Here is a 21,877-nt window from a genome sequence, read left to right on the forward strand (position 1 = left end):
TCTGACTGGGTTTGGCTGGGCACCAGGAGTGAATTCCCAGTGTAGGGAAGAGGTGAGTAGTAGATTTCCAGTGGCCCACTTCCTCACCATGGAATCATGCAATCCTGGCAGGACAATCCCTTGACCCTCCCAACCCTTGAAGCTAATATAGGAAACTTTCAGGAGACTGTGGGATGGAAGAGCTCCAGGAAGGAAGGTTGCACTGGGTTCCACACCCTTTCTGAGACCTAAGTGGCCTCAGCAAGTCACCATTTTCAAAACTAGCCTCTGGAAAACTACATTCTGTCCTGGGACCCACGGGCCCTGGGACTATGGAGTATTATGGAAACTCAAGTTGTCACTGCTGGGACGGGAGCAAGCCAGGTATGCTCCCACAGTAGGGGCTAGGAACTGAGCAAGGCCTGGGGTGGCAGTGTCTGGTGCTGGGAAGTGAGTACTTCTGTGATCTGAGACAGGGATGTTAGTGGGCTGGAGTTCAGTGGCATAATCTCGGCCCACTGTAACCTCTGCCACCTCTGTTCAAGTGTTTCTCCTGCCTCAGCCTCCTGACTAGCTGGGATTACAGGCGTGCAGCACCATGCCTGGCTGTTTTTTTGTATTTTTAGTAGAGATGGGGTTTCACTATGTTGGTCAGGCTGGTCTTATATTCCTAACCTGATGATCTGCCTGCCTCGGCCTCCCAAAGTGTTGGGATTACAGGCGTGAGCCACCACACGCAGCCACCAAAAAGAAATTTTTGAGATCCCAGATAAAGAATTTGAAATACTGATTTTTAGGCCAGGTGCGGTGGCTCATGCCTGTAATTCCAACACTGGGAGGCCGAGGCAGGCAGATCATTTGAGGTCAGGAGTTCCAGACCAGCCTGGCCAACATGGTGAAACCTTGTCTCTACTAAAGTACAAAAATTAGCTGGGTGTGGTGGTACATGCCTGTAATCCCAGTCACTCGTGGGGCTGAGGCAGGAGAAATGATGAACCCAGGAGTCAGAGGCTGCAGTGAGCCGAGATTGTGCTACTGCACTCCAGTCTGGGCGGCAGAGTGAGACTCTGTCTCAAAACAAAACAAAACAAAAAAGAAATAATTGATTTTAAAGGATCTAAAATAGAAGAGAATACTGAACAAACAATACAAATAAATTAGAAAAACAAGGATATGAATGAGAAATTTATCAAAGAGACATTTAAAAAAAAAAAAAACAAAATTCTGGAACTGAAGAATTCATTGAAGGAAATACAAAATACATTTGAAAGCATCAACAATAGACTAGATGAGACAGAGGAAATCTCAAAACTTGAAGACAGGTCTTTTGAAATAATCCAATCAAACAAAAGTAAAGATAAAAGAATAAAAACAAATAAACAAAGGCTTCATGATATTTAGGACAACATAAAGCAAGTAAATTTGCAAATTATTGGTATCCTTAAGGGCAAAGAAACAAAGGATTAGAAAATGTACTATTGAATTAGGGCCAGGTGTGGTGGCTTACATCTATATAATACCAGTGCTTTGGGAGGCCAAGGTGGGAAGATTGCTTGAGGCCAGGAATTTGAGACCACCCTGGGCAATATAGCAAGACCCTATCTCTACAAAAAAGAAAAAAAATAGTTGGGTATCATGGCATGCACCTATAGTCCTAGCTGTTTGGGAGGCTGGGCCCAGGAGTTTGAGGTTACTGTGGGCTAGGATTGTGCCACTGTACTCCAGCCTGGGTGACACAGCAAGACCCTATCTCTAAAAATAAATAGTTTTTTTTAAAAAAAGAAAACTAATTTAATGAAATAATAGATGAAAACTTCTCAAGTCTAGCAAGAGATATAGATATTCAGATAAAGGAAGTTCAAATGAACCACAGGAAGATACAACAATAAAAGATCTTCTGCATGGCACATTATGGTCAGACCGTCTAAAGTCAAAGAAAATCTTAAAAGCAGCAAAAGAAAAGCGTCTAGTCATCCATAAAGGAAATTCCTTAAGACTAACAGATTTATCAGCAGAAACCTCACAGGCCATAAGAGAATGGGATGGTATATTCAACATGCTGAAAGAAAAAACGCTGTCACCCAAGAATACTATATCCAGCAAAATTATCTTTCATAAATGAAGGACAAATAAAGTCACCCCTGGACAAACAAATGCTGAGGTAATTCGTTACTACTAGACCAGTTCTACAAATGCTCAAGGGAGTCCTAAACGTAGAAGTTAAAGGACAACATTTACCATTATGAAAACACACCAAAGTATAAAAGTCACTGGCAAAGTAGTTATACAAAGGAGGAAGAGAAAGAACTCAAATGCTACCACTATAGAAACCACCTAAGCACAATGCCAAACTATAAGAAAGGAACAAGAAGTATATGAAACAACCAGAAAACAACATGGTGGGAACAAAGCCTTAGGTATCAAGAATAACCTTGAACATGAACAAATTAAAGTACCCTCTTAAAAGATAGAATAGCTAAGCGGATTAAAAATGATCCATGATCCAAAAATGATTCTGCTTACTAGAAACTCACCTTATCATTAAAGACACATATAGACTGAAATAAAGGGATGAAAAAAGATATTCCAAGCAAACATAAACCAGTAGTGAGCAGGAGTAACTAGGTATACTTATATCAGAAAAAATGGACTTTTAGTCAGGAAGAGTAAAAAAAAAAAAAAAAAAAAAGTCATTATATAATGATAAAGAGATCAATCTAGCAAGAGGATATTACAACCCTAAATATATATGCACCCAACACTGGAGCACCCAGATTCATGAAGCAAATGTTACTAATCTAAAGGCAGATATATACTGCAATACAGTAATAATGGGGGTCTTCAATACCACATTCCCAGCATTAGGCAGATTATCTAGACAGAAGATAAACAAAGAAACATTGGATTGCAACAGGATATCAGACCAAATGGGCCTCACAGACATTTACAGAACATTTTATCTAACAAATGCAGAATATACTTTTCATCAGCACATGGAACATCCTCCAGGATAGACCATATGTTAGAGAACAAAACAAATCTCTACAAATTAAAAAAATCAAAATCATATCAGGTGTCTTCTCAGACCACTATGGACTAAAATGAGAAGTCTGTGCCAAGAAGAACTCTGTAAACTATACAAATACATATACTATTCAAATATGTATACTATACACATATTTATATACAAATATATACAACTATGTGTATACAAATTTGCAAACATAGAAATTAAACATGTTTCTGAATGAATATTGAATCAATGAAGAAATTAAGATGGAAATAAAAAAATGTATTGAAACAAACGAAGATGGAAGCACAATATACCAAAACCTGTGGGATACAGCAAAAACAGGGCTAAGAGGGGAAGTTTATAGCAATAAATGCCTACAGCAAAAAATTAGAAAGATTACAAACTAACAATCTAACAGTGCACCTCAAAGAACTAGAAAAGCAAGAACAAATCCAAAATTAGAAGAAGAAAGTAAATAAAGATCAGAGTAGAACTAAATGAAACAGAGAAAAAATACAGAGAATCAGTCAAATAAAAAGTTGATTCTTTAAAAAGTTGGAAACAAGATTGGTAAACTGCTAGCTAGGCTAACCAAGAAGAGAAAATAAATTTCTCCTTTCATATCTTATTTGAAGAAATGAATCTCTGTAAATAAAATCAGAAATGAAAAAGGAGATATTACAACTGATACCACAGGAATACAAAAGATCATCAGAGACTATATGACAAACTGGAAAACCCAGAGGAAATGGATAAATTCCTGGAAACATACAGTCTACCAAGATGGAATGAGGAATAACTAGAAAACCTGAACAGACCAATAATGAGTAGCAAGGTTGAATCAGCAATAAAAAGTCTCTCAACAAGGAAAAGCCCAGGACCAGATAGATTCACAGCTGAATTCTACCAAATATATAAAGAAGAACTAATACCAATCCTCCTGAAACCATTCCAAAAAATTGAGGAGGGAATTCTCCCTAACTCATTCTATCAGGCCAGTGTCACCCTGATATCAAAAGCAGACAAGGACACAAGCAGAAAATCTACAGGTCAATATTCCTGATTAATCTAGATGCAGAAATTCTCCATACAGTACTAGCAAGCCACATCCAACAGCACTTTCAGAAGATTAGGTGAGGCTTATACCTCACATGCAAGGATAGTTCAACATATGCAAATTAATAAATGTGATACATCACATCAACAGAATGAAGGACAAAAACCATACAACCATCTCAATAGATGCAGAAAAAACACTAGATACAACTCAACAAGTCTTCATGATAAAAACTTTTTTTTTTTGAGACAGAGTCTTGCTCTGTCACCCAGGCTGGAGTGCAGTGGCATGATCTCAGCTCACTGCAACCTCTGCCTCCCAGGTTCAAGCAGTTCTTCCTGCCTCAGCTTCCAGAGTAGCTGGGATTACAGGCACCTGCCACCAAGCCCAGCTATTTTTTTTTCTTTTGTATTTTTAGTAGAGACGGGGTTTTACCATGTTGGCCAGGCTGGTCTCGAACTCCTGACCTCAGGTGATCTGCCTGCCTCGGCCCCCCAAAGTGCTGGGATTGCAGGTGTGAGCCACCATGCCCAGCTGATAAAAACTCTTAAGAAACTAGGCACAGAAGGAACATACTTTAAAATAATAAAGGCCATATATGACAAGTCCACAGCTAACATCATCATGATAGGGAAAAATTAAAAGCCTTTCCTGTAAGAACTGTAATAAGACAAGGTTGCCCGCTTTCACCACTCCCATTCAACCCAGTACTGGAAGTCCTAGCCAGAGGAATCAGGCAAGGGAAAGAAAGAAAAGGCATCCCCATTAGAAAAGAGCAAGCGAAATTGTCCCTCTTTGCTAATGATATTATTCTATATCTAGAAAAACCTAAAGACTCCACCAAAACACTCTTAGGTTTCATAAATGAATTCAGTAAAATTGCAGGTTACAAAAGTAAAGGATAAAACAATCAGTAGCATTTATATACCCCAATAATGACGTAGCCAAGACCGAAATCAAGAAGGCAATCACATTTACAATAGCTACAAAAAATACTTAGGAATAAATTTAACCAAAGAGGTGAAGGATCTCCATAAGGAAAACTATAAAACACTGATGAAAGAAATTGAAGATGACACACAAAAACATGGGAAGACATCCCTTGTTCATGGGTTGGAAGAATTAATATCGTGAAAATGACCATACCACCAAAAGCAATCTACAGAGTCAATACAATCCCTATCAAAATACCAGTGCCATTCTTCACAAAAACAGAAAAAACAATCCTAAAATTCATGTAGCACCAAAAAAGATCCCAAATAGCCAAAGCAGTCCAGAACAAAAAGAACAAAGCTGGAGACATCACATTACCTGGATTCAAAATATACTACAAAGCTATAGTAACCAAGACAGCATGTATTGATATACAAATAGACACACAGACCAATGGAACAGAATAAAGAACCCAGAAATAACGCCATATATTTACAGCCAACTGATCGTTGTCCAAGCTGATAAGAACATACATTGGGGAAAGGACACTTTCTTCCGTAAATGGTGCTGGGAAAATTGGATAGCCGCGTGCAGAAGAATGAAAGTGGACCCTCCTTATCTCTCACCATATATAAAAAAGACTCTACATGGACTAAAGACTTAAACACGAGACTTGAAACTATAAAAATACTCAAAATTTAGGGCAAATTCTCCTGGACATTGACCTAGGCAAAGAAAGTATGACTAAGACTTCAAAAACACAGGCAACAAAACCAAAAATAGACAAACGGGATTTAATAAAACTAAGGAGCTTCTGCACAATGAAAGAAATAATCAACATAGCGAAGAGAGAACCTGGTGAATGGAGAAAACATTTGCAAACTATTTACCTGAGAGGAGACTAATATTCAGAATATACAGGGAACTCATACAATTCAACAGGAAAAAATAATCCTATTAAACTTGAGTAAGGGACATGAATTGACGTTTCTCAAAAGAAGACATACAAACAGCCAGTGGTCGTATGAAAAAAATGCTCATCTGTTCATCTTATGCCTAAAAAACAAAAAAAGAATAGCTTAACATCACTAATCAGAGAAATGCAAATCAGTCAGAATGGCTATTATAAAAAGACAAAAAAATAACAGATGGTGGAAAGGATGCCAAGGAAAGGGAACTGTTATATGCTGCTGGTGGAATGTAAACTAGTACAGGCACTATGGAACACAGTATGAAGATTTCTACAAAAAAAAAATAGTATTATCATTTGATCCAGCAATCACACTACTATCTACCCAAAGGGGAAAAAATTAGTATATCAAAGGAGCATCTACACTCGCCTATTTATTGCAGCACAATACACAATTGCTATGATACGGAATTGACCTAAATGTTCATCAGCAAATAAATAGATAAAGAAAATGTGGTGGCCGGGCACGGTGGCTCACGCCTGTAATCCCAGCACTTTAGGAGACCGAGGCGGGTGGATCACGAGGTCGGGAGATCGAGACCATCTGGCTAACACGGTGAAACCCCGTCTCTACTAAAAATACAAAAAAATTAGCTGGGCGTGGTGGCGGGCGCCTGTAGTCCCAGCTACTCGGGAGGCTGAGGCAGGAGAATGACATGAACCCAGGAGGTGGAAATTGCAGTGAGCCGAGATTGCGCCACTGCACTCCAGCCTGGGTGACAGAGCGAGACTCCATCTCAAAAACAAACAAAACAACAACAACAAAAAGAAAATGTGGTATATATACACAATGGAATATTGTTCAGACATAGGCAAGAATTAAATCATGTCATTTGTAGCAACACAAGTGGAACTGGAGGTTAGTATCTTAAGTGAAATAAGCCTGGCACAAAAAGACGTCGTATGTTCTCACTTTTATGTGGGAGCTAAAAATTTTGAACACATGGAGGTAGAGAGTAGAAAAATAGATAACAGAGACTGGGAAGGTGGGTAGAGAGATGAAGAGAAGAGGTTTAAAGGGTACAAAGATGCAGTAAGAAGAAATAAAGTCAATGTTTTAGAGCAGAGTAGAATTACTATACTTAACAAAAATGTATTTTATTCAGGTGATGGGCATCCGAATACCCTAACTTGATCACTAGACAGTATATACATGTCACAACACTTTTGATGTGCTCCACAAATTTGTGTAAATAATAATAAAAGGATGCAATGAAAGGTTGTTAGAGGAGACTCAAGACAGTGGGATGTCATATTCAAAATGCTCAAAGATGGCTGGACATGGTGGCTCTCATGCCTGTAATACCAGCATTTTGGGAGACTGAGGCAGAAGGACTGTTTGAGCCCAGGAGATTGAGACCAGCCTGGGCAACATGGTGAGACCCAGTCTCTATTTAAAGAAAATTGAAAGTAACCAAACAAAAAACAAAGTGCTCAGAGTTAAACTGTTAACTGAGAATCTTATGTCCAGCAAGTTAACTTGCAAGCATGAAAGTGAAATCGACATATTCCCAGATAAAACCTGTGAGAATTGGTTGTTATAGCCTTCCCTTAAAATAAATACTAAAAGTATTTTGAAAGCAAGTGACTTAAGGTGGGAATTAAATACACATGAACAAAGAGCATTGGCAAAGTTAATTGTAAAGAAGAATATAAATGCATATTTCTTCTTTGTTAGTTGACTTTAAAAGCAATTTAAAAATAATTTATATGTAAGCAATTTGTATATATATATGTATGCATTGAATTTATATATTATGTGTGTGTGCATGCGTGTGTGGTTGCATATGTGTATATGCCCATAACATATAGAAATGTATTATCTTTGGCAATAACAGTACAAAGGAAGTGGGCAGGGGGAAAGTTCTGTTGTGGTAAGAAATGACTTTAAATGATAACTCAAATTGAGAAGATGAAATGGAGATCCAGAAATGGTAAATAATTTTAATATAACTAAAGCTATAAATATGTATGTTTTCTCCTTTCTTCTCTCAGCTTCTTTAGAATACATAAAATTATATAAAGTAATAATCTTATAATGTTGGATTTATAACCTTTATAGATGTAATGTGTAATAATATCACAAAAAGGCAGAAAAGGAAATAGAGCTATATAGGAATAACTTTTTAATATCTCACTGCTGTTAGTATAAGTCTGAAGCTGATTATGACCAGTCAAGATTCATATGGTAGGCCAGGCATGGTGATTCATGTCTATAATCCCAGCACTTTGGGAGGCTGAGGCAGAAGGATCATTTGAGTCCAAGAATTTAAGACCAACCTGGGCAACATGGCAAGACCCTGTCTCTACAAAAAATTTTTTAAAAACGAGCTTGACATGGTGCCATGTGCCTGTAGTCACAGCTACTCAGGTGGCTGAGGTGGAAGGATCACTGGAGCCTGGGAGGTTGAGGCTGCAGTGAGGCATGGTCATGCCACTGTACTTTAGCCTGGGTGACAAGGTGAGAACCTGTCTCAAAAAGAAAAGAAAAGAAAAGAAGATTCATATGGTAAAGGCTGATGTGACCACTAAGGAAAGAACTCAAAAATACAGTTCAAAATTATTAGATAAATTAAGACATTACATTAAAAAGAATCTGCTTGTTTTAGATCTTTGAGGAATCACCACACTGTCTTCCACAATGGTTGAACTAATTTACATTCCCACCAACAGTGTAAAAGCGTTCCTATTTCTCCACATCCTCTCCAGCATCTGTTGTTTCCTGGCTGTTTTTGTTTGTTTGTTTCTTTTTTTTGTTTGTTTTTTGAGATGGAGTCTCGCTCTGTTGCCCAGGCTGGAGTGCAGTGGCACAATCTCGGCTTACAGCAAGCTCCACCTCCCGGGTTCAAGCCATCCTCCCATCTCAGCCTCCTGAGTAGCTGGGACTACAGGCACGCACCACCATGCCCAGCTAATTTTTGTTGTTTTTAGTAGAGACAGGGTTTCACTGTGTTAACCAGGATGGTCTCGATCTCCTGACCTTGTGATCCATCCGCCTTGGCCTCCCAAAGTGCTGATTACAGGCGTAAGCCACCATGACTGGCCATTTCCTGACTTCTAATGATTGCTATTCTAACTGGCGTGAGATGGTATCTCATTGTGGTTTTGATTTGCATTTCTCTAATGACCAGTGATGATGAGCTTTTTTTCATGTTTGTTGGCTGCATAAATGTCTTCTTTTGAGAAGTGTCTGTTCATATCCTTTGCCCACTTTTTGAGGGGGTTACTTTTTTCTTGTAAATTTGTTTACGTTCTTTGTAGATTCTGGATATTAGCCCTTTGTCAGATGGATAGATTGCAAAAATTTTTTCCCATTCTGTAGGTTGACTGTTCATTCTGATGATAGTTTCTTTTGCTGTGCAGAAGCTCTTTATTTTAATTAGATCTCATTGGTCAATTTTGGCTTTTGTTGCCATTGCTTTTGGTGTTTTAGTCATGAAGTCTTTGCCTATGCCTATGTCCTGAATGGTATTGCCTAGGTTTTCTTCTGGGGTTTTTATGGTTTTATTTCTTACATTTAAGTCTTTAATCCATCTTGAGTGAATTTTTGTATAAAGTGTAAGGAAGGGGTCCTGACTGTTTTCTGCATATGGCTAGCCAGTTTTCCCAACACCATTTATTAAATAGGGAACCCTTCCCTCCCATTGCTTATTTTTGTCAGGTTTGTCAAAGATCAGATGGTTGTAGATGTGTGGCATTATTTCTGAGGCCTCTGTTCTGTTCCATTGGTCTATATATCTGTTTTGGTACCAGTACCATGCTGTTTTGGTTACTGTAGCCTTGTAGTATAGTTTGAAGTCAGGTAGCATGATGCCTCCAGCTTTGTTCTTTTTGCGTAGGATTGTCTTGGCTGTACAAGCTCTACCATTTGACCCAGCAATCCCATTACTGGGTATCTACTCAAAGGATTATAAATCATTCTACTATAAAGACACATGTACACATATGTTTATTGCAGCACTATTCACCATAGCAAAGACTTGGAACCAATCCAAATGCCCATCAATGATAGACTGGATAAAGAAAATGTGGCACATATACCATGGAATACTATGCAGCCATAAATAGGCTGAGTTCATGTCCTTTGCAGAGATATGGATGAAGCTGGAAACCATCATTCTCAGCAAACTAACACAGGAACAGAAAACCAAACACCATATGTTTTCACTCTTAAGTGGGAGTTGAACAATGAGGACACATGGACACAGGGAGGGGACAATCACACACTGGGACCTGTTGGTGGGTAGGGGGCTAGGGGAGGAACAGCATTAGGAGAAATACCTAATGTAAATGACGGGTTGATGGGTGCAGCAAACCACCATGGCATGTGTATACCTTGGTAACAAACCTGCACGTTCTGCACATGTATCCCAGAACTTAAAGTATAATATAACAAAAAGAATCCACTTGATGCAGAAGAGTAAAGGAAGAATAAAGGAACAGAAAAATTCGAAGACATAAGAAAACAAAATGCAAAATATCAAATGTAAATCCAACTACAGTATATCATTAATAACATTAAATGTGAATATATTAAACAAGAGGCAGAGATCATCACATTAGATAAAAGCAGAAGATCCATCTATGTGCTATTTACAGGACACACATGTTAAATTCAATAATATAGGCCAGGTGTGGTGGCTCATGCCTGTAATCCCAGAACTTTGGGAGGCCGAGGAGGATGGATCACCTGAGGTCAGGTGTTTGAGACCAGACTGGCCAACATGGTGAAACCCTGTCTCTACTAAAAGTACAAAAAGTAGCCGTGTATGGTGGTGCAAACCTGTAATCCCAGCTACTGAGGAGGCTGAGGCAGGAGAATCATTTGAACCTGGGAAGCAGAGGTTGCAGTGAGCCAAGATCACGCCACTGCACTCTAGCCTGGGTGACAGAGCAAGACTTTGTCTCAAAAAGAAAAAAAAATTCAATGATACAAACAGACTTAAGTTAAAGGATGAAAAACTACCATGGGAACAGCAATCACAAGAAGGCTGGAAGTGCTAATATCAGAAAAAAAATAGACTTACAAATGCTACTGGTGATAAAGAGGGACATTTTATGATAAAAGGGTCATCAATTAGGAAGCTATAACAATTATAAACCCATATGCACCGAATCACAGACACGCAAATACATGAAGCAAAAAGTCACAGAAATGGAGAAACAGATAACTCAACAATAATAGTCGGAAATGTCAGTTCTTCACTTTCAACAATTGATCAAAAAACTAGGCCCAAGGTCATCAAGGAAACAGGAAGTTGAACCATACAAGCCTATCAGACTTATCCGATCTCTAGAACACTCTACCCAACAGCAACAGAATCTGTATTCTTCTCAAGTGTCCTGGAGACATTCTCCAGGATAGACCATACATAGATCACAAACCATTTAAATAAAGAGAATAGAAATAATACATTTCATGTACTCTGCCTACAATAGAATTTAATTAGAAATGACTAACAGAAGGACATTTGGGAAACTCACATAAAATAACACGTCTAAATAGCAAGTTTAAGAAGAACCCAAAAGGGAAATTTGAAGCACCTTGAAATGAATTAAGACACAACACAGGTGGAGCAGCAGACTGAAGAGTGAAGCCCCTCCCTGGAGCCTGTGGACTGCCCCGCGCCTCCAGGTCCACGCCCCGCTCTGCGTCCTCGCGCTCTCTATGGAGCCATGGAAGGCTTGGTTCCCCCATCTGCCTCCCCGGGAGTGCAGGCGGGCACCACAGGGAGGGCCCAAGGAGGTGGCATCTGTAGTGGCGGCCCCCACCCTGCTATGTGGGTACTAATGCGGGACCCTCTTTCGTACAGTGGAGCTGATCCCCAGCCACAGGATGAAGAAGAAGGGCCCCAGCCTGCCCAAGGGCCTGGATGTGAAGGAGCAGGGGCAGTAAGTGTGTCTGCGGGCTGGGTTCTTTCCAGGATGGCAGTCTGTGTTTGGACAGTGCTGCTGTGCCGGGCCTGACCACCTCATCCCGGGACAGCCTCTGCCATCTGATACCCAAGTGGCATGGCCTCCTCCAGGAAGTCCTGCTGGCAGGCTCTGGGCTTCAGCCAAGATGAGGTGCAGATGATGTACCCTGCAGGTGAGGGTGCAGAGTCACAGGGCACACTCATGGAGCTGCCCTGGGCTGCTCCCAGTGGGTCTATGTCCTGCAGGAGCGTGGCCACCTCCCGTCCCAGAGACAGCCGCTGAGTGGGGTTTGAGCCCAGGCTCTGCTTCTGCAAGATGTCCTGTGGAGGCTTGCCTGGCCTGCTGGCTGTGTGGCAGAGCCTGCATACCTGCACCCTCCTTGCCCCTCCCTCCACCACTGGCCTCTCCTTGGAGTCTCAACACTACTCACTCTGCTGTTCCAGAACAGTCTCTTTACATGCCTGTTTCTCCTCTGGGATGAGAGGGCAGGAACCAGGCCCTGTTCTTATGGGCGTCCCCACCTCATAAACCCTGAGCCACCCAGCGAGGTGATGGAGAGGGGACTGGTGCAGGACAGGGAGGGGTTTCTCCTCCTAAAGCAGAGGAGACTGGTGCTTTGAGGCTCACCCCAAAGGCAGCCTCCATGCCCTGTCCTCGAGTCACTTCTCCCACGCCACAGTGCACCAGAGACATTTCCCTATGTGCCTAGGAGTTCCCCACCATCGTCGTGTTTGTGGCACCATGGCGGTCTCCTGAATGGATGTGCATTCACTTAACCAGCCCTTACTGGTGGGCAGAGGTGGTTCCCAGAGCTCGGCATGTGTTGGTTTACTATTCTAAATGTTGCTGTGCTGAACATCCACAGGACAGGGACTTGGGGGCTTTTGTCTGTGTGTGAAGGCTGCCCAACACGGGACAGTGCGGGACGGTGGGGACTAGCCCAGGAGCTCAGGGCCGGGCACAGCTCCCAGGCAGCGGCTGTTTGTGGGGAAGCGGGTTCCGGAGTGGCCACCTGCTGACTGTGAGGCTCTGTTGCAGAATTCCCTTCTTCAAGTTCTGCTACCAGTGTGGCCGCTCCATCGGGGTCCGCCTCTTGCCCTGCCCTCGCTGCTACGGGATTCTGACCTGCAGCAAGTACTGCAAGACCAAGGCCTGGAACGAGTTCCACAAGAAGGACTGCGGGGACCTGGTGGCCATCGGTAGGTCGGCCCTCAGGTTGGGAGGCAAGGGGTCCGCTGCTGCTGAGGGCGAAGGCGCAGACCTGGGGTGCTGGTGAGGGGCACCTTCATTTCCCGAAATCTCTCCAGATTCAGGCCACTTTTCCAACATTTCCAGATGGGCCTGTTGGGCATCAGGAGGCCACTGAGGCAGCCTGGCTCTTCCTCACCTACTGTGGCAGCATGATGCTTGTCCTCGCCCTGGAAGGGGATACACCCCATCCCTGCAGAGCTGGAACATGGACCCCTGGGGGCTCTGTGGACCCGTGGGAGCTTCACTGAACTCCTGGGGCCTCTGCTGACACGTGGGAGCTTCACTGAACTCCTGGGGGCTCTGTGGACCCGTTGGAGCTTCACTGAACTCCTGGGGGCTCTGCTGACATCTGGGGGCTTCACTGACACCTGGGGGCTCTGCTGGACACCAGTGCCTCTGGACCACAGGGCAGTTGGCCTTGGGGCTCCTTCAGGAAATTTCCTCCCAGCCTGCCGTCTCAGATGTCTGTCGTAGTGTGGACATCAACAGGTGTCTGCTTCTAGAAACACCGGCTCTCCTGCGCTCCCCTCCTCCCCTCCTTGGTGTGACCAGGGCCCGGAGCCTCGAGGGCGGCGGGCATTGCTGAGGCTGGTGTGTGAGGCTGTGCAGTGGTGACCGCTCTACTGGGACCTGGCTGGGTTCCCAGCCTGGTGGGGATGGGAGTGGGTCTGGGAAAGCCCCTGTCCTTGGGCCTGTGCCCTGAAGCAAATGGCTGCTGACCTCCTTCCCCACTCTATAAAATGGGGCTTTATTTTTTTTTTTTCTTTTGAGGTGGAGTCTTACTGTGTCACCAAGTCTGGAGTGCAGTGGCGCGATCTCCGCTCACTGCAACCTCTGCCTCCCAGGTTCCAGCGATTCTCCTGCCTCAGCCTCCCCAGTAGCTGGGACTACAGGCGCGTGCCACCACATCTGGCTAATTTTTTGTATTTTTAGTACAGACGGGGTCTCACCATGTTTGCCAGGATGGTCTCAATCTCCTGACCTTGTGATCCACCCACCTCGGCCTCCCAAAGTGCTGGGATTACAGGTGTGAGCCCCCGCGCCCGGCCAATGGGGCTTTTAATAACAGGCACCCTCGGTGGGGTCGCAGCTCCTTGGCTTGTAGACTCCAGGATGGGACTTGGTGGGTCTGGCAGGCCCCTCTTTGAAGAGTTACCGCAGATAGCCCTCAGGCTTTGCTGCGTCCGGTCTCCTTGCCTGCAAAAGCGCTAGACAGAGCACAGTCCTCAGCCGCCCCACATAGCCTGACTTCTGGAGCCAGGCCTGGGGGGAGGCCAGCTCCAGCCCCCTCTTCCGCCTCCCCCATACCTTTTCCTCCTCCAGTGACACAACTGGAGGAAGTTTCCAGAAGGAGAGAAGAATCTCAGTGAAGCAGCAGCTGCACGTCCGAGGCTTGGGGAGGACCCAGGACTGTGTGGGTTTCTTACCTGCCCGAGCCACCTCGGGGAATCTTCCAGCCTACTGCGCGCGTTTCTGCAGTTTTGGGGCCATGCTTTGCAGCCGTGTCTCCCTTGCGACCTCACAATAAATTGGCTCCACAGGGTGTTTTTGACAATCTGTGCTGTGCTCCGCCCCTCGCGGGGCAGTCCCAGAGCTTTTGTGGAGCCTGTGCCTGCCTCTGCCCTTGGCTTTGATCTTGCCTGGCCTGCCATGGGGCCTGGCCTGGGCCGTCCTGATGGACCAGGCAGGCGAGGGTCAGGACTCGGAGCCTGCTGCAGAGATGGCGTGGGGGTAACTCCTGGGTCTCTGGGGCTTGTTCTGCGACCTTGCTAGGAGCCCGTGGCAGCAGGCTCCACTCCCTGCTCAGGTGCCCATGGGTGCAAGGCTCCTACTGGGTTCTGCGGTACTCATTTGTTCCCTGTGCACTTACGGAGTGTCTGCTGTGTGCTGAGTGTTCTGAAGATGACGGTGTTTGTGGAAATCACTGGGACTGAGAGGAAGGAGGGCCTGGAGCAAATGACAGGGAGCAGTGCTGCCTTCGAGGGTCACCCACGTGGAAATTCATGGAGAGGGCAGGGGAGGGTGCACCGCATGGGGCGGACCTGGAAAAGGACAACAGCATCCCCGGGGACAAGGGGACAGTGTCCAGGGACGAGGACGATGGGGGTTTGCTGCTGAGGGCAGAAGAGCTGGGAGTGTGGGGGGTGGGAGCCTGTGCTGGGGCTGGAGCCAAGCAGGTGAGGCCCCACTCCAGGCTGGCTTGTGACTGTCAAAGCAGCTGCACCTGCAGTGACTTCTTGTTGCCGGCTTCCTTGGTCTCATCAGAGATGGGCTGCGTGCTGGGGGTTTGTTGGGGTGCCCTGGGAAATGCTGCTATAAGGGGTCAGCAACGAGCCTGGGCAGAGGGACAAGCTGACTGATGGGTGGCTTTTCATAGGGGCTCCAACGGACGCAGGGGCCAGGCCTTTGTACCCCTGCATCGGCTGGTCACTGGTCACAGGCTGCCCCTGGGAGGGTCGTAACCGTGTGAGCTGGCTCACTGCCGCCAAGAGCTGTTCCTGGTCGGGGGCTCCGGGATGCTGGGTGGGTGTAGGCACCCCCAGCTTCCACTACCTCTGCTAAAAAGGAAAAAGCTGCTAATGGGTACTTATTTGATGGTACACTTAATTCTGTAGAAGTTAGAGAATATCTGTAAAGCAAAAGAAAGAACCTGTAAGTGACAATTATCCACACTGTATTAGTCCATTCTCGCACTGCTACAAATACATATCAGAGACCGGAAAATGTATAGAGAAAGGAGGTTTAACTGGCTCGGGGTTCTGCAGGCTGCACAGGAAGCATGGCGGCATGTGGCAGCTTCAATCATGGCAGGAGGAGAAGGGGAAGCCGGCACTTCACATGGCCGGAGTGGGAGGAAGGTGAGGGGCTGCCACACACTTTTAAACAGCCAGATCTCGTGAGAATTCTGTGACCATGAGAACTGCACCAGAGGGGGACGTCTGCCCACGGGATCCAATCATCACTTTCCACCAGGCCCCACCTCCAGCATAGAGGATTACAATTTCACATGAGATTTGGGCAGAGACACAGATCCAAACCATATCACAGACACCCGGAAACTACCACGGCCAACACTGTGTGTGTCCCTTCGATCTCTACAGGCATAAGTGCGCACAGACACGTGTGTCTAGAAGTGGGAGCATCCTCTCTGTTCTGAACTAGGCCATGAACATCTCTGTTATTAAATACTTTTCTGCAACATAATTTCCCCAAATAGCTTTATTTTGTATTATGTATGCAACATATGCTTTTTTAAGAGAGAAGACAGCAAAGACGAGTGATAAAAATAACTGGGGGAGGTGGCATATGCCTGTGATCCCAGTGACTTGGGAGGCCGAGGTAGGAGGATTGCTTGAGCCCAGGAGTTCCAGACCAGCCTGGGCAACACAGTGAGACCCTGTCTCTAAAAAAAAGATCTTAGCTGGGTGTGGTCGCACACACCCGTAGTCCCAGCTAGCTACTCAGGAGGCTGTGGTGGGAGGACTGCTTGAACTAGGAGTTTGAGGCTACAGTGAGCTGTGATGGCATCACTGTGCTCTGGCCTGGGTGAGAGTGAGATGCTGAAAAATAATTTTTAAGAATGAGAAAATCATCTTAATCTTACAATTCAAGGATAAGCATTCTCAGCATTTTGGGGAACATACTCTTTATTTTTTTTGAGACAGAATTTCTCTCTTGTTGCCCAGGCTGGAGTGCAATGGCGGCATCTCAATTCGCTGCAACCTCTGCCTCCTGGGTTCAAGCAGTTCTCCTGCCTCAGCCCCTGAGTAGCTGGGATCACAGGCGTGTGCCAACACACCCAGCTACTTTTGTACTTTTAGTAGAGACAGGGTTTCACCATGTTGGGCAGGCTGATCTCGAACTCCTGACCTCAAGTGATCCACCCGCCTCGGCCTCCCAAAGCGCTGGGATTACAGGCATGAGTCACCGCGCCCGGCCCTTGGGGAACATATTCTTTGACTGTAACCCGTGCATGCAGGCATCCACACTGAGCCACACTGTGTACACGCAGGCACTGTCTCGTGTCCCCGCTGCTTATTAAAATCGCACGGTTAGTTCTTCAAGCCCAACCTACCACACATGGTGTTGGTCCCGCCATCTTCGGTGGCCGACGGCACTGCACTCCCTGGGCTAGGCGGAGTTTACCCACGTGATGCCTGTTACAGGCATGCGGGTGGTTTCATGGTCCACGTTAAAGGGTGAACGGTTCTAAACAATGCTGTACACACACGGTTGGCCTAGTTTTCCCTCCAGTTAAATTCCAGGAAGTTATGTTTTCAGGTTCTAAGAGTTTTTGTTCTCAGTTGTGTATTCTTGGCGCACTCTTGGGGAAGGTTCTATCAGTCTGAAGCGTGGTCAAAAGACTGTGAGCGTGACTTCACCCTGCACCCGCGGCCACGAGCGCTGCAGGAGGTTTAGCCTTACCCAGGCTCCTAAGGATTTATGCGCGAGTCTGAGCATCTGTGCATGTTGGCGTGACATTGATGTTTTCTACTGGTCCCTTTTTTTTCTTTTTTTTGAGATGGAGTCTCACTCTGTCGCCCAGGCTGGAGTGCAGTGGTGCCATCTCTGCTCACTGCAAGCTCCGCCTCTTGGGTTCAAACCATTCTCCTGCCTCAGCCTCCTGAGTAGCTGGGACTACAGGCGCCCACCACCTCGCCTGGCTAATTTTTTGTATTTTTAGTAGAGACAGGGTTTCACCGTGTTAGCCTGGATGGTCTCGATCTCCCAACCTCGTGATCTGCCTGCCTCAGCCTCCCATAGTGCTGAGATTACAGGCAGGAGTCACCATGCCCGGCCTCCACGGGTCCCTTTTTATTGGAGATGTTTGCTCTTCCTGATGGATAGGAACTCTCTAAAGCACAGCAACTTCTCCTATGCCTTGTGTGCAGATAACTGTCTTGCAGTTTGCAGTGTGCACGTGGAAGTTTTTCTCGTGCTGTGAAATCCACCTGTCCTTTCCTCAGGGCCTGGCTTGCTGGAGTGCATAGAGAGCAGTCCCTCGCTGGGCTGATGTATGCAAGGGTAGCCTTTGCCCAGATTCTCACCACCGTTTTAATGCATTACTGTTTCACCTGTAATTGTATAACCAATCTAGCATTAATTTTTGTGTGAGGTTTGAGAGCCAGCTATCTAGATCTATCCCCAAATGGTCAGTGGGATCGAGTAATCCATTTCTCTTCCCTGGTGGGCACATGCCTGCCTCTTAGTTGCCATAGGGGCCCCTCCTGTGCTCTGCTGTCTCCACCTGCAGCTCTGGGCCCTTTTCACATCTGCCAGGACGGGCCCACCCTCCTCCTCACCGGCCCTGTGAAAGGGCCCTGCTGTGGCCATGTGCTTTTTCTTCCAGATGAATTGTGCAGGGTGTGTCAAGTTCCCAAATGTCTCACTGGGACTTAGCAATTATCTTGTTTCACTTGATTGGCAGACAGTTGGCATCTTCTGAGCAGAGTTGGTGAGATGGTGGTCACTTACTGGCACTGGATAATTTCCTCTCTATAGGAACCATCCCGTGCTCCTCTCTGATTTCACACCTCACACCCGGTCCTTCCTGAGGTCTGCTCAGCTCTGCCTTCAAAGTACAGCTCAGCCAAGCTGCTTCCAGAATCCCCTCCTGCCACCGTCCCTGTCCTCCTCATCATCCATGCAGCCAGAGCCCAGACCACCTGTCCCTCGGCTTTTCCCCACCCACTTCCGGGATGGCCCATTAAATCCTTGCTGCTTGGGCCCTGAGGCCTCCCCACCCCACCACTGCCCACCACCGTGGAGAAACCCCGCCTAGCCTCCTCCTTTGGAGCTGGCCAGGCTGGTTCTCGCCCAGCCCTGCCAGTGCCCCGCCCTCTGTAGGGAACGCCCTCCCCAAAATGTCATCCGTGCCCGTCTCTCCTCTATGGGGTCAACACCTGCAGTGAGCCCTTGCCCTCTGACCCACAGGAGAGGTGAGGTGAGAATCTGGCAGAAGAGAACCGAGTCCCTGCGCAGGAGCCGAGTCATAGTACAGGGAGCTGGGATGCCAGATGACAGGCGTCCCATGGAGAGAGAGGGACTGACGCTGCAGGGCCAGGCCGGTGGCGTGAGCAGGGTGGGCTTGTTTGTTACAGCAAGGAGGGGCCCTGTAGCCTGTGTGTGACGGCTCTGTCCTGGGAAGGCAGGAGGGGCTGGGGGCTTCAGAAGGGAGTGGACCACCCCCTCTTGGAGCAGCTCCTCTCTCCATCCCCTCCCCAGATGTTGACATTTGACATTTCACCTGCCAGCGGTGGTCCCCACCAAGCAGGGATTCTGCTGTTTCAGGCAGAGCCTCCAGCTGCTGTGACCGTGCTGGTACAAGGCGGCGCTCTGGGCCCTTAGTGGAGACTCAGCTGATAGGTCCTGCCTTGTACACACCCCAGCAGGAATCTCCTATTTCGCACCCATTGGTGAAGGGGGCCACATGCGTGGTTGCCCGTAGGGCAGCCGAGTTCCCTGAGTAGTTGCCGTGGTCCCTGTGGACGCCGTACCTGCTGAGCCTCTTCTTTTCAGTCTTTCTGGCTCTTGGTTCCCTGCCGGGCGTCACGCAGCACCCTGGGATGACAGCATGGCAGCGCCTGGCGGTTTGTGGGAATGCCTTCAGCAGCCCTTTTCTTGGGTGGAGGCCAGCATGCCTTCCCATGGCCTGTCACACTTGAACTCATTCTGTTGATTAATTTCTCGCCCTTCAATCTTTAACTCTTTCTCAGACTTCATTTTGCACAGCTGCCCTGCCTGTCCCATCTATGCTCACCTCTGTGTGTTCTATGTGTGGTGAAGCCCCCCGTGGTTCAGGGCATATCCTGGTCCTGCCCTGCCTGTGGTGGTCACCAGCATGTCAGGGAGGAACGTGGAGGACCCATGCCTCATGGAGCCCCTTCTTTGCTTCAAGTCGGGTACCTCACCTGGTTTGTGGACAGGCCTCGACACTGGGCTGTCCTTCCTCTCCCTCGAGGCCCCTCTTCCCACGGAGACTCCGTCTAGAGCAGAGATGCTGCCGAACCTCCCGCTGCTGCCTCAGGGTCTCGAGGGGCTCCAGCAGCTGGGTCTCGTCCTCAGAGACCCTCAGAAACAACTCAGGGCCCTTCGCTGTCACCGTGGTCAGCTTTGCCCTTTATGGACCCAGCTGTCTGCACTTCAGCAGCTTGGAGTCCGGCACCACCAGAGCGTTCGCAGTGGAAGGGAGGCTTGCCGGGGCCTCCCTGAGCTCCTGCAGAGGTCACTCTGCTCTGCAAGGTGGAAAGTTTTGGCTGTGGCCTGGGAGGGTGCGGGGCCCTGTCTGCTTCCGGGCCCTGTCTGCTTCCGGGCCCTGTTTCTGGGCCCTGTCTGCTTCCAGGCCATGTCTGCTTCCGGGCCCTGTCTGCTTCTGGACCCTGTTTCTGGGCCCTGTTTCCGGGCCCTGTCTGCTTCCGGGCCCTGTCTGCTTCCGGGCCCTGTCTGCTTCCGGGCCCTGTTTCTGGGCCCTGTCTGCTTCCGGGCCCTGTTTCTGGGCCCTGTCTATTTCTGGGCCCTGTTTCTGGGCCCTGTCTGCTTCCGGGCCCTGTCTGCTTCCGGGCCCTGTCTGCTTCCGGGCCCTGTCTGCTTCCAGGCCCTGTCTGCTTCCGGGCCCTGTTTCTGGGCCCTGTCTATTTCTGGGCCCTGTTTCTGGGCCCTGTCTGCTTCCGGGCCCTGTCTGCTTCCGGGCCCTGTCTGTTTCCGGGCCCTGTCTGTTTCCGGGCCCTGTCTGCTTCCGGGCCCTGTCTGTTTCCGGGCCCTGTCTGCTTCCGGGCCCTGTCTGTTTCCGGGCCCTGTCTGTTTCCAGGTCCTGTCTGCTTCCGGGCCCTGTCTGCTTCTGGGCCCTGTTTCTGGGCCCTGTTTCCGGGCCCTGTCTGTTTCCGGGCCCTGTCTGCTTCCGGGCCCTGTTTCTGGGCCCTGTCTGCTTCCGGGCCCTGTTTCTGGGCCCTGTCTGCTTCCGGGTCCTGTCTGCTTCCGGGCCCTGTTTCTGGGCCCTGTCTATTTCTGGGCCCTGTTTCTGGGCCCTGTCTGCTTCCAGGCCCTGTCTGTTTCTGCTCTCGAGCCCTAGAGGAGGTCCCCCGAGAGCCAGGCTGCTCCGCGCAGCCCTCCATCCTCCCCTTGGGGGCCACAGTATGGTCCAGCCCCTTAGCTATCTGTGAACGTGGAGTTCTGGGATGAGGGCCACATGTGAGAGCTGCAGTGTTCACCTAGGAGAATGTGGGGCCGGGCTGGGGCAGAGGGAGGGGAGAGAATCCCTGGGATCCAGACCCCCCGCTGCTTCTCAGAGCCCTCAGCTCTTTTCTCCCCTGAGCAGCTTCTCTGAGACTTGTCCCAGGCTTCTGACTGTAAGTGGAGGTCTCTGGCTGGAGCCTTCTCTTGTCCCCACGGGGAGGCAGGACAGCAGGCACAGGGAGCCGCCTGTGTCCCCAGGGCCCCTCCAGGCTCTCCTGGGCAGTCTCCAGGTCAGGGAGGGATATAGGGGTGCTTGTCCTTGCCCACCCTGCCCCATCCCCACAGCCATCTTCAGTCCCATCCTGGCTGTGAGATGGTCTCCTGCCCTTTGGTTGCAGGGCCAGTGCCTCCCCCAGGAGGGCAGCCTTGGTGCCCCACAGTCACCCTGGGCACAGGATGGTGCATGGGGATCCTGGGCAGAGGGTCTGGGAGAAGCAGCTCACGGTCCATCTGGAAGGTGGATGCACACTCACCTGTCCCCTCGAAGGCTGAGGACCAGGCACCGTGGGTGGGTGGCATGGTGTAC

The 21,877-nt window shown here is 47.8% G+C and overlaps 1 protein-coding gene across 4 annotated transcripts in view; it reads left to right on the top strand.

The window, feature by feature from the left end:
- COPS9 (COP9 signalosome subunit 9) overlaps positions 1-21,877 on the top strand; it is a 394,021-nt gene that overhangs the window by 33,960 nt on the left and 338,184 nt on the right. The window lies entirely within an intron of this gene.

Source organism: Macaca thibetana, chromosome 12 (assembly GCF_024542745.1).
Source record: "Macaca thibetana thibetana isolate TM-01 chromosome 12, ASM2454274v1, whole genome shotgun sequence".
NCBI classification, from domain to species: Eukaryota; Metazoa; Chordata; class Mammalia; order Primates; family Cercopithecidae; genus Macaca; species Macaca thibetana.